At 47.4% G+C, this 13,266-nt stretch overlaps 1 long non-coding RNA gene across 2 annotated transcripts in view; it reads left to right on the top strand.

The window, feature by feature from the left end:
• The window catches only part of LOC137532191 (uncharacterized), a 242,214-nt gene that overhangs the window by 8,082 nt on the left and 220,866 nt on the right, over positions 1–13,266 (top strand). For both annotated transcript variants that reach the window (XR_011023878.1, XR_011023877.1), the window contains exon 2: positions 223–323. This is a non-coding gene — a long non-coding RNA (uncharacterized lncRNA). The remainder of the gene's footprint in view (positions 1–222; positions 324–13,266) is intronic.

Genomic DNA, 13,266 nt, shown 5'->3' with positions numbered 1-13,266 from the left:
CGCGTTGCCTGTGCTAATTGAAAATTAATTATATTTACATATATGTTCATTTGTTGTTATTGAGTTAGCCACCTCCCCCTTTTTCTCTTATTTGTTTTTAATTTTTATACACACCTGGGCGCCTCTTAACCCCTATTTGCTTGTTTCCCTCTTTGTGGGGGCTAAGTCTAGGTCACCACTTGGCTGATGCCACATGTCAGGACCTTTCTGCTGTTTTTCAAGAGTGCGACCATCGCCACCCTCTCTGGGCACCTGAATGGAGTCGGGTTTATGCATCTCTACCTGCTTCCAGTGGTTTTTTGCTCCCTATGCAACCTCCCTTTGTGAGTATTAACTTTGCCTAATTTTTATTTTTATATACTTTGTGACGTACTGCACCATTTGGGCTCCCGTTGTCGCTGTGTTTTCTTATTAAAGGAAAGGTTCAGGGTAACGTGGAAAAAAATAAAAATCCATATCCACTTACCCGGGGCTTCCTCCAGCCCGTGGCAGGCAGGAGGTGCCCTCGCCGCCGCTCCAGAGGCTTCCGGTCGTCTTCGGTGGCTGACCCGACCTGGCCAGGCCGGCTGCCAGGTCGGGCTCTTCTGCGCTCCACGGACGGGCTCTTCTGCGTCCCACGCGGGCGCGCTGACGTCATCGGACGTCCTCCGGGCTGTACTGCGCAGGCGCAGAACTACTGCGCCTGCTCAGTACAGCCCGGAGGACGTCCGATGACGTCAGCGCGCCCGCGTGGGACGCAGAAGAGCCCGTCCGTGGAGCGCAGAAGAGCCCGACCTGGCAGCCCGCCTGGCCAGGTCGGGTCGGCCACCGAAGACGACCGGAAGCCTCTGGAGCGGCGGCGATGGCACCTCCTGCCTGCCACGGGCTGGAGCAAGCCCCGGGTAAGTGGATATGGATTTTTATTTTTTTCCACGTTTCCCTGAACCTTCCCTTTAAGGTGCATTGTTCACCCTTCCACACAGATCTAAACTGTGGGACTCTAAACCTCCCAAGTTTATTCGTCCCTTGGTTCAAAGTCTGACTGAAAATTTCAGTGTAAAACTAAGCATAACTTGTTAGATGTGGTAAAATCATCAACACTTAACTGATACTGGTCATTTATTACCTTCAAGTTCAACTCAACATGAGATCAGACCTCACTGGAACTCTCAGCAAATATCCCTCTTCCTGCTGCATCTGCTAGCTCTACTCCTCACTGCTGTACACAGCTATGAATCTCATGCTGCACCAGAAGGTGTTATCCTCTTTCTCTGAAATTAAGACATCTCTGGAAAGTGAGCCCTGGCAGGAATTTCGAGCATGCTCGAACTATAAGCCCTACCCCAAAACTAAGCCCTAGTGGCAGCAAGGGGAAAAGTATGGCAACTTGTGTTATTACTGAAGCCCATGGTCTTGCTGGTGGGACCATGGCTTCATCATTGAGCCAGTCACTTTACTTACTGCTACTCAGCAAGTGCAGTGAATTGCCCAATAATGGAGCCATGGTCCTGCCTGTGAGATCATCGGCTTCAGTAGAAACACAAGTTGCTGTACTTCTTCCCCATAACCTGAAGCTCGGGGACACTGCGGCATAGGGGAAAGAAGAGGATGCAGGGGGATACCTGAAGGACATGAGGGACAGCAGAGGACACAGGAGGACAGGGGATAGGAGGATACAGGTACAGAGGGGTACACCTGGAGGACACCAATGGTACAAGAGGCACACGGGCACACAAGAGGAGGAAGAGGCGGCCCAGTGGGGAAGGCAGAAGGACACACACCACAGCCTAGAAATATAAGACATCCCCTGAAAATATGCCCAGCACATCTTTAGGTGCAAAAATTAAAGAGAAACCGTGACCAAGAATTGAACTTCATCCCAATCAGTAGCTGATACCCCCTTTCCCATGAGAAATATTTTACTTTTCACAAACGGATCATCAGGGAGCATCTGTATGGCTGATATTGTGGTGAAACCCCTCCCACAGTGTGATGTCAGGACCATGGTCTTGACAGTTTCCTGTCTGTGAACCACATTGCATTGTGGGAAATAACCGCTGTTTACAGCTGGGTCCAACTGCCAAAAAAGCAGGCAGCAGCTACTTCCACTGACATCACCTGCCAGCAGTCAAAATATCTCCATGTGGTAAATTTTAGACTGTAAGTCAGGGAGAGGAAAGATTGTACAATGGGAAACACTGACTAAATCATTTATACATAATTATTGTAAAAAATGAAGCACTTTTTTTATTACATTATTTTCAATGGAGTTCCTCTTCAATATAAGACACTGTCTTATTTTCGGGGATACACAGGTAGAAAATTTGCCATCATACTTCATGTTTTGCATGATTTTTGTCAGAAAATAGCAGCAATCAGTGTTGAATAACCTATTAGTACTCTAGTGCCTAGGTTCTCAGCGTGTGGTATGCGTACCCCAGGGGGTACTTCTGATGGTTCCAGGGGGTACTCGGGCTTGACATACTTAACCAAGAATAACAATAAAATAACAAATGATAAATCTTATTTAAACAACACCAAGTTAACATTCTAGCTAGTTAAAAGCAATAGTAAATGCTTGGAAATTGTTTAGAACCAATTATCATGTACTACAATCAAATATATATTTGTCAAGGGGTACTTGTGATCATTTTTACTATGCTAGGGGGTACTTGGTGATAACTGGGTTTTAAAAGGGGTACATACTAATAAAATGTTGAGAAACACTGCTCTAGTGTATTTAACTTGTACGCCTAATATATAATGCAGAAAGTTAGCTTATGATGAGTCATATGCTGGAATTAAAATAGCTTTCTGGATTATTAACAACCTGAGATATGCCAATGATACCACTCAGATGGCTGAAACTGAGGAAGAATTAGAGAGCCTAATCATGAATGTCAAACCAGAAAGTGCCAAAGCTACTGTCACAAGAATAACTACGTACCTGGAGCAGGTGCAGCCGATTTGTAGAGGACAGCCTCCCCTGCGACTTACCACCCCCAGGCCCTGAAGGTGAAACAGGGACCAGTGGGAGACAAGGGGCAGGAGCGCTAGTGAGACAGCCGTTGGGAGGTCGAGAAGCGTGACCAAACTGGCTCTCCGGCACTCCCGCGGGGGTTGTGCAATGACCTTGCAGCAGGAGTGGTATATGCTACAGGTCGTAACCCCAAAAGATGGTTGCTCAGTTGCAGGCTTCTTGGTCTGAGGTGCACAGACAGAGGACCTCAATGAAGTAGATCCGGAGGCAAGCAGGAATCCAGTAGTTAGCCGGGCAGAGGTAGATGCCAAAGCGGATAGTCGGACAGGCAAGGGTTCAGCAACGGAGCGGGTAGTCAGCCAGGCAGAGGTCGGTATCAGAGCGGGTAGTCGGACAGGCAAGGGTTCAGCAACGGAGCGGGTAGTCAGCCAGGCCAGGTTCAGCATTCCAGGAGCAGGAGCAGATTCAGAGATCAAGCACAGGAGACACAACGAACGAACAAGCTGCAATACTACAGCACTGATCGTTGGTCTCTCCAGGTTTAAATAGGCCTTTGGACGGAAGTGACGTACGCGGTACGCGACGCACGCGTACGTCAGCACGCATCACGCCGCGCATGCGCATGTTAATACGCATGACGCCACGCACGCGTACGTCAATACGCATCACGCCACGCACGCGCACATCAACCAAAACACATGTACACGCGGACGCCCTGTACGGGCGCGCGCACGTCAGCACCCACACGGACGCGTCTCCACGCCCATGCTATGCTAACGCGCATAACGCCCGCAGGCACGGACAGCAAGACCCCTAGGAGCCCGGCCACCCGCACCAGGACGCCCGCTGACACCAGTCTGTAGCCGCCGCCTTCCCTGGACACGTGAGTGACCGTGACAATGCCCCCTCCTAAAGGGCAGCCTCCGGATGCCTACTGGTGCAGGCTTGGCAGGGTATCTTCGATGGAAATTTCCCGCAAGTCTTGATGCATGAACATCAGAAGCCGACTCCCAGGTATTATCCTCTATGCCATAGCCTTTCCATTTAATTAGATACTGAAGTTGCCCTCTTCTTCTTCTAGAATCCAAGATAGCCTCGACCTCAAACTCTTGATCACCATCCACCAAAACTGGCGGTGGAGGGTCCGTACTTCGACCAGGGAACACATTCGGAGAAACCGGTTTCAATAGTGACACGTGAAAAACAGGGTGGATCTTGCAACTTTCAGGTAACGTTAACTCATAAGCCACCTTCCCCACTTTCTTCTTGATCGGGAATGGACCAACGAACTTAGGTCTTAGTTTACGGGATGGACCAGGAATTTTCAAGTTCTGTGAGGATAGCCAGACCATATCCCCGATCTTCAAATCCAAATTCCCTCTTCTATGTTGGTCTGCCTGGGATTTAAAATCCTCCTGGGCCTTGGTTATAAAGATCCGCAAAGTCTTGAAATTCTGTGATATTGATTTAATAAGTTCATCAGCAGCTGGTACAGTAGTTTCAGGAATAAGGTCAGGTAACAGGGTTGGGTGATAACCATAGTTTGCGAAGAATGGTGATTGTTGCGTAGTGGAATGAATTGAATTATTATAAGCGAACTCGGCAAACGGTAGTAACTGAAGACAATTGTCTTGTAGAATGTTTAGGAAGCATCTAAGGTATTGTTCCAGGGTTTGATTTGTTCGTTCAGTCTGCCCGTTTGATTGTGGGTGATAAGCTGAAGAAAAACATAACTGAATATCAAGAAGCTTACATAATGCTTTCCAAAATTTTGAGGTAAACTGTACCCCCCTGTCTGAGACTATGTCACTGGGCACACCATGTAACCTGATAATTTCCTTGATAAAGGCAGATGCAGTCGTTCGGGCCGAAGGAGTACCTTTCATCGGAACAAAGTGAGCCATCTTGGAAAGTCTATCCACAATCACAAAAATTGTATTATATCCTTCAGATGGAGGAAGATCAACTATGAAGTCCATAGCAATGGAATGCCAGGGTCGAGGAGGAACTGGAAGTGGATTTAACAATCCCCATGGTTTACTGTTACTACTTTTACATCTGTTACATGTAGGCCAAGAGTCAACATACTTCTTGCAATCCCCCTTCACAGTTGGCCACCAAAAATATCGTTGTAGCAGATCTAATGTCTTGAAGTATCCAAAATGTCCAGCTAGAGGATGGTCATGAGCCAAACAAAAGGCCTGAATCCGCAGTGTTTCAGGGACAAAGATCTTGTTTCCAAAAAACCACAAGCCGTCCTTAAGCACTAACTTGGAGCGGAATTCCTCTGGGGGAGGTTCCCTTGTTTGTTGAATTTGTTGAGTTAGATCTGTTTGTAGAAGCAAAAAATGTTGAGTCGACAAGATTGTATCAGGAACAATGGGCTGAGATTCTTCTGAATACATGCGGGAGAGTGCATCTGGTTTTATGTTTTTTGAACCCGGACGGTAAGTAATATGAAATGAAAAACGTGAAAAAAATAAAGCCCACCTTGCTTGGCGTGGATTAAGTCTCTTCGCTGTTTTCAAATACTCAAGGTTTCTATGGTCTGTAAAAATGAGGACTGGTTGAAGTGCTCCCTCCAGCAGGTATCTCCACTCCTCTAATGCTTCTTTAATTGCAAGTAGTTCACGGTCTCCCACATCATAATTCCTCTGTGCGTCTGATAATTTATTGGAAAAAAACGCTAAAGGATACAGAACAGACTTGGGTCCCTGTCTTTGCGAAAGAATGGCTCCCACCGCGGAATCAGAAGCATCCACCTCCAAGGTGTATGGAAGAGCAGGATCAGGGTGTTTAAGGACAGGAGCAGAAGTAAACAATTTCTTCAATTTATCAAAGGCCGTCTGTGCTTCAGAACTCCATTTAAAAGGAACATGTTGTCGTGTTAGCTGGGTAATGGGAAGAATTATTGCAGAAAACCCCTTAATGAATCTCCGATAAAAGTTTGCGAATCCTACAAACCTCTGTACTGCTTTCTTATTTGCTGGCGGAGGCCAATCCAGAATGGCCTGTACTTTTTGTGGATCCATGGTCAGACCTTCCGTAGAGATTATGAGACCTAAAAACTGGACTGATGATTTGTGAAACTCACATTTTTCGGCCTTGACATACAAATTATTCTCCCTAAGTCGAAGTAACACCTTCCGTACATGCTGTTGATGTTCCTCCAAGGACGATGAGAAGATTAGGATATCATCCAAATAAACAATAAGAAAATGGTCAATAAATTCTTTAAGGACATTGTTGATGAAGTGTTGAAATGTTGCTGGGGCGTTGCACAATCCAAAGGGCATAACTAAATATTCAAAGTGCCCGTACCGTGATCTGAATGCCGTTTTCCACTCATCCCCTTCTCGTATTCGTACCAGATTATATGCTCCACGCAGATCGAGTTTAGAAAAAACGTTTGCCTCTCGGAATTTTTGGAATAATTCCGTAACTAGGGGTAGAGGATATCGATTTTTGATTGTAACTTTGTTAAGCTCTCGATAGTCAATACAGGGCCGTAATGTCTTGTCTTTTTTCTCCACAAAGAAAATACCTGCTCCCGCAGGTGATGCTGATGGGCGAATGAAGCCTTTTTCCAGATTTTCATCGATATATTGTTTAAGGGCTGCCTGTTCAGGCTCAGAAAGGGAGAACATCCTTCCAAACGGAATCTGGGATCCTGGTAACAGATCAATTGGACAGTCATATGGGCGGTGTGGAGGTAATTGGTCGGCTTTTTTCTTGTCAAAGACATCTGAGAAATCTTGATAACAAACAGGAACAAGACTGTCTGGAGGCAGAGATGAACAAAGTAAAGACCCTTCAGTAATTTGACCCCTGTTGTCTTTACAGTGATTATTGCAATAGGTTGATGGGAATGACATTTGCCCGGTGGACCAGTTAATATCAGGGTTATGTGCTTTTAACCAAGGGAGTCCTAGAATGATAGGGTACATGGGAGAAGTAATTAAGTCAAATCGTAACAACTCTTGGTGATGATCCGACACACAAGTCATAACCGGAATAGATTCATTGAGGACTGGGCCAGAACAAATAGAAGATCCATCGGCTAATCGGATATGAAGAGGTTCCTGACGAGGCTGGATGGGAAATTGATGGATGGCAGCGAAGTTAGAATCTAAGAAGCAGCTGCAAGCTCCTGAATCAATAATGGCAAAGGCTCTAAGAAGTCTTCCGGGTAACTGAAACGAGATGGGTACAACAAAGTGGTTAGTGGATGCAACAGCCGATTCCTGGGTGAGCTTCTGATAATTAACATTCTTACCTGTGGGTCTCACAGGACAGGTCCTTAAGAAATGTCCCGCTGCCCCACAGTAAAGGCACAAGTTTTCCCTTCTCCTCCTCATCCTTTCCTCTGCAGTCAGACTTGGACGCATGACACCTAATTGCATAGGTTCAGCTTGATCAGGTGGGAGGCCGACAACTGGAGAAGGGTTAAAGAAGGCTCCCGAAGACCAGGGCTGACGTCCTGTCCCAGTCTTTTCTGCCTGTCTTTCTCTGAACCTTCGATCAATTTGTATGGTAAGTAGAATCAAGGCCTCCAACGTCTCAGGAACACCTACCCGAGCTAGCTCATCCTTTAAAGATTCTGTAAGTCCGATCCGGAATTGAGACTTCAACGCGGCCTCGTTCCAGTCAAGATCCGTGGCCCATCGCCGAAATTCTGAGGTGTATTCCTCAACAGGTCTTCGCCCTTGCCTGAGATTGCGAAGCATGGTTTCTGCTGTAACAGCTCGTTGAGGATCATCATATAATGTGGCCATTAATTCAAGAAAGGTAGTAGAAGAAGTCAAAGCTGCATGTTTTTGTTCTAAGAGTTGGTGTGCCCAGGACTGGGGTTCTCCTTGTAATAGGGAGATAATAAATCCCACCTTGGTTCCTTCATCGGCAAATGTACGGGGCTGAAGAGCAAAGTACAAAGTACAGGAATGACAGAAGGCTCGGAACCTGGAGCGTTCTCCTGAGAACCGATCAGGAAGTGGAACACGAGGTTCTGGTGGAGGATTAGCGGGTGCTGGAAGAACTGGAGGTTCGGCGGGAGCAGGTGGAGGAGTTGGAGCTTCCATTGGAGCGGGAACTGCCGGAGGGGCAGGAGCTATGGTTAACGTGTTCATTCTCCCTTCCAGAGTAAGGTAGCTGGACTGGAGCTCCCTTATTGCCTCGGTCAATGTAGTTACTTGCTTGCATAACGTAGACAAAACTTCAGCTGCCTCTGCGGCCTGCATTTTTTGGCTGTAGTATTCTGTCACAAGAATAACTACGTACCTGGAGCAGGTGCGGCCGATTTGTAGAGGACAGCCTCCCCTGCGACTTACCACCCCCAGGCCCTGAAGGTGAAACAGGGACCAGTGGGAGACAAGGGGCAGGAGCGCTAGTGAGACAGCCGGTGTGACGTCGAGAAGCGTGACCAAACTGGCTCTCCGGCACTCCCGCGGGGGTTGTGCAATGACCTTGCAGCAGGAGTGGTATATGCTACAGGTCGTAACCCCAAAAGATGGTTGCTCAGTTGCAGGCTTCTTGGTCTGAGGTGCACAGACAGAGGACCTCAATGAAGTAGATCCGGAGGCAAGCAGGAATCCAGTAGTTAGCCGGGCAGAGGTAGATGCCAAAGCGGATAGTCGGACAGGCAAGGGTTCAGCAACGGAGCGGGTAGTCAGCCAGGCAGAGGTCGGTATCAGAGCGGGTAGTCGGACAGGCAAGGGTTCAGCAACGGAGCGGGTAGTCAGCCAGGCCAGGTTCAGCATTCCAGGAGCAGGAGCAGATTCAGAGATCAAGCACAGGAGACACAACGAACGAACAAGCTGCAATACTACAGCACTGATCGTTGGTCTCTCCAGGTTTAAATAGGCCTTTGGACGGAAGTGACGTACGCGGTACGCGACGCACGCGTACGTCAGCACGCATCACGCCGCGCATGTTAATACGCATGACGCCACGCACGCGTACGTCAATACGCATCACGCCACGCACGCGCACATCAACCAAAACACATGTACACGCGGACGCCCTGTACGGGCGCGCGCACGTCAGCACCCACACGGACGCGTCTCCACGCCCATGCTATGCTAACGCGCATAACGCCCGCAGGCACGGACAGCAAGACCCCTAGGAGCCCGGCCACCCGCACCAGGACGCCCGCTGACACCAGTCTGTAGCCGCCGCCTTCCCTGGACACGTGAGTGACCGTGACAGCTACTGCTTAACATAAAGAAAACAAAAGCCATGTCATCTGCTCCAGTGAACCATGTGCAAATAGATGGGGAAAAAGTAGAAGTTGTAACAAATGTCATCTTCCTGTGATCGAAGATCTTTGCAGATTGTAAATGCAGCCATGGAAGGAAAGTTATAGCACATTTGGACAAGATACTAAAGGATAGAGATGTCACTTTACCAACAAAGATCAGAATAGTTAGAGCCATGTAATACAGAGTTTGTGGATGGGCAAACCATCAGTTAAAGTCCGGGTGCCTGATACTGTGGCATAGGCAACCACACGCCTTGATAAAGGGGGACCCTGCGAGGCCCCCAAAACAATTGTCTGCTGTACCTTGTGGAAATAGATGGCTTAATAAAGAGCGTACTTATTGAAATACGGAGTGCTGATACACTTGTTTTGCTATTTAGAGCCATTGTCTTCCCATTAGTAACATATGGCTGTGAAAATTGAACTATAAACAAGGTCATGTATAGCAATTGATGCTTTTTAACTCTGTGTGGAGAAAGCTACTGAGAGTTCCCTGGACTGCCAGAAGATCAAAGCAGTCAAAACTTACAGAAATAAGGTCAGAGTGATCACTAGAAAGGATGAAACTACTTTTAAAACTCAAATACTTTGGAAACATTGGGGTTGATGCACAAGTTAGATACAGTAAAACTCCTGTTATATGGAACTTAAAGGAAACCTTAACTGTGACAAGAAAAAAAAGTTTCACTTACCTGGGGCTTTCCCAAGCCCCCTGTAGCCGTCCTGTGCCCTCGCAGCTCATCAAGTGTCCTCCGGTCCCCCGCTGTTATGTTTTCGGTCAACTACCAGTCGGTTCCTGGCAACGCGTCCTACTCTTCGCCTTCCCCGCTGTGAAGCGCATCATGCAAGCGTACTTCGCATGACGCGCTTGACGGCGGGGAAAGCAAAGAGAAGGACGCATTGCCGAAAACGAAACTAAGCCGCAGCGGGGGACCAGAGGACACTTGAGGAGCTGTGAGGGCAAAGGACGGCTACAGGGGGCTTGGGAAAGCCCCAGGTAAGTGAAACTTTTTTTTTCTTGTCACAGTTAAGGTGCCCTTTAAGTATCCGTAAACAGTGGTGCTCAGCAATATTTCGGATATCCGAACTACCCAGATAATCCGAACTTTTTCCACTATCCGAACCTTGAATAGCAATTCGGATATTTTTTAAAATCCGAATAGACTATCCGAGCAAACTCGGATTTCCCATCTGAAATCCGGGCGGATAGTTAGTTCAGATATCCGAGCAGAAGCCAAAATCACCTTCAATGGCAAAAATCCCTTTTGAAGGCATCCAGGCCTAGAGAGAGAGAGAGAGAGAGAGTCCCCCGAAGGGGTTTTTTGCCAACCCGACCCGGATCGGATATCTGGGTATCCGGATCCGAATTAGATCCAGATAGTGAAAAGTGGTATCCGAGCAGCACTGTCCGTAAGTCTCAACTATCATGCCTGAGGGTTAGAATGGGGGGGGAGCAAAACTTTTGTTAATTGCAGAATTTTGCCCAGGCGACTCTCCCAACATCTGAGCACCACCATCTACACTTCCTGTGACTCCCAGTGGCTTTCCAGCATGCATATAACGATCCCAGTGTGTCATGGGACCCTCATTGGGGTGGGGTGGTGTAATTTAGCATCGGTTGTTTGACTTCTCAAGCAACCGGCAAAAACACTTATCCGGCATCAAGCAATTCCTGCTTTTGACGGATACATGGGGCTTTACTGTATTTATTTAGAGGGAAGGTTCTAGATTCCACGGAGAGTTCCCAATCCTATCTACACGTCCTCTAACTTTTATTTTAAAGACTGCATAAGGTTTGCTTTAAAAGATACATCTGACAAACCTGAATTAAAAGTTTCACTCACCTGGTGCTTCTTCCAGCCCCTAGAAATCTGTTAGGTCCCATGGAACATCTCCACTCTGAGCCAGGCCTCCTCTCTCCCCTCCGTAAGGTCGCGGCCAGGATCTTCTGCGCATGAGCAGGTGCGCTCGTGATCGCACTCCTGTCGTCGGAAGCGCTCTATGCTTGTGCAGTTCAACTCTCTCTGAACGGTGCGCACGGTGCTCCCTGGGAGCGCGATCACAAGAGGTGCACATGGGCAGAAGATCCCAACCGCGGGTCGCGATATTACGGAGGGGAGAACGGAGGCCTGGCTCAGAGCAAAGCTGTGCCATGGGAATAGGATCTAACAGACTTCTGGAAGATGGAAGATGCCCCAGGTGAGCAAAACTTTTTTCTTTCAGGTTTGCCAGATGTATCCTTTAAACAGGTGTTTAGAATTCTGTTATTTTACAGAATAGCCACCACGGAATTACTGTTGGAGGGGCTGCGCGATGACAGTGGCCTAGTTTGTATTTCTGGGGACTTGCTTTAAATCTTTCCATCCACAGAACAGAGGTGAACCTCCAATAAGATCTGATAAGATGCTGCACAAAGCAAAGATCATCCGGTGGGGATTTAGCTTTGTGTGTATTAAAATGTGTATTTTTATATATACAGTATATCTGCTCTGAGAGTTTCAGTCGCAGCTCGCTACACAGTTCCCAGTAGAGTCCCCTTGGAAAATAATCCACCTCTGCCGCCAACATCCCTTGATTGACATGCTGAGCACTTTCTGGAAGGGATTTTACCAAGATTGCGCTAATCTACGATGTGGAAGGAGAAGTCCCAGTCTCGGATTTACTGTACAGAACAGGCCATGCGAACGGCCACAGGTGGGTGCGCTCAGCCTGCGACAGCGAATCAGGAATTTATACACAGCCGCCGCTGCGCTCCCAGACGATGGCTGCCGCGATCACCAGCAAAATATCAATGCCATTCCTGCTTCTTCTCCATATCAGAACATGTAGGGATGTTTTATAAGCCTTTTTTCTTGACAGGATTGTCAAAAATATTGTTTATAAAAAACCCATGCAAGCTCAAGTAAGTTCATAAAGACAAAAAGTACACCGAGAGCCCATCATAGTGTATTATGTTAGCGTATCGGGAAAGTAAAACGTATATCAAATGAAATAATACTCACAAACCAGGGTTAACAAAAAGGCAACCACTGTAAAGGCTGGTGGGGAGAACAAAAGTCGCTCTCTGTAGTAAGGAAGGGGTAACAAGAAGTAAAGCGCTCACACCTCCTGGCACAGACACGCCCATTTTTGCCTGAAGAAGCGGGTTGTTCCTACGAAACGCATCCCAGGTTTGGAGTTAATATTTGTTCAATGAAAGGTTTCCAAGACATGCTCAACCTCAATGTTCTTCTTCTCACCCCACTGACCTGAAGCTACTCCATAGCAACACGTCACATGTAGGCTAGCGATACGTCTGTACAGCATGCAGCCCCGAACTTACCTGGGATATACAATATACAATAACATTTCTATAGCGCTTTTCTCCCATAGGACTCAAAGCGCTTAGGCTCTCTCAGATTCAGTAGTTGGTAGTAGGATGAAGTATTCACACAACAAAAGTTATATTTCTGCAAATGCCAGACTGAACAGGTGGGTTTTCAGTCTGGATTTAAACACGTCCAGGGATGGGGCTGTCCTGATCTGTTGAGGTAAGGAGTTCCAAAACGTAGGGGCAGCATGACAGAAGGCTCTGGGACCAAAAGTTTCTAAGTGGACTCTGGGTATGACTAGATTATTAGAACCTGTGGATCTGAGAATGCGGGGATTGCTACGCAGCTGTAACATATCTTTCATGTATCCAGGGCCTAGATTATTCAGGGATTTAAATGTCAGTAGGCCGATCTTGAATAGGACCCTCCATTCTATAGGTAGCCAGTGAAGGGAATGCAGGACTGGCGTTATGTGGCAGTGACGGGGTTGGTTGGTTAGCAGTCTGGCAGCAGTATTCTGTATCAGCTGTAGGCGGTACAAGGCCTTTTTTGGAAGGCCAGTGTAGAGAGCATTGCAGTAGTCCAGTCGGGATGTGATGAAGGCGTGGACTAAGGTTGGCAGATCTTCTGGGGGTATGAGGTGCTTGATTTTTGCAATGTTCTTCAGGTGAAAATAGGATGATTTCACCACAGCAGAGATTTGAGTTCTGAAGTTTAAATCCCCATCATTTAGAACTCCC

Source organism: Hyperolius riggenbachi, chromosome 9 (genome assembly GCF_040937935.1).
Source record: "Hyperolius riggenbachi isolate aHypRig1 chromosome 9, aHypRig1.pri, whole genome shotgun sequence".
NCBI lineage: Eukaryota > Metazoa > Chordata > Amphibia > Anura > Hyperoliidae > Hyperolius > Hyperolius riggenbachi.
This window is presented reverse-complemented; position numbering and strand designations above follow the sequence as displayed.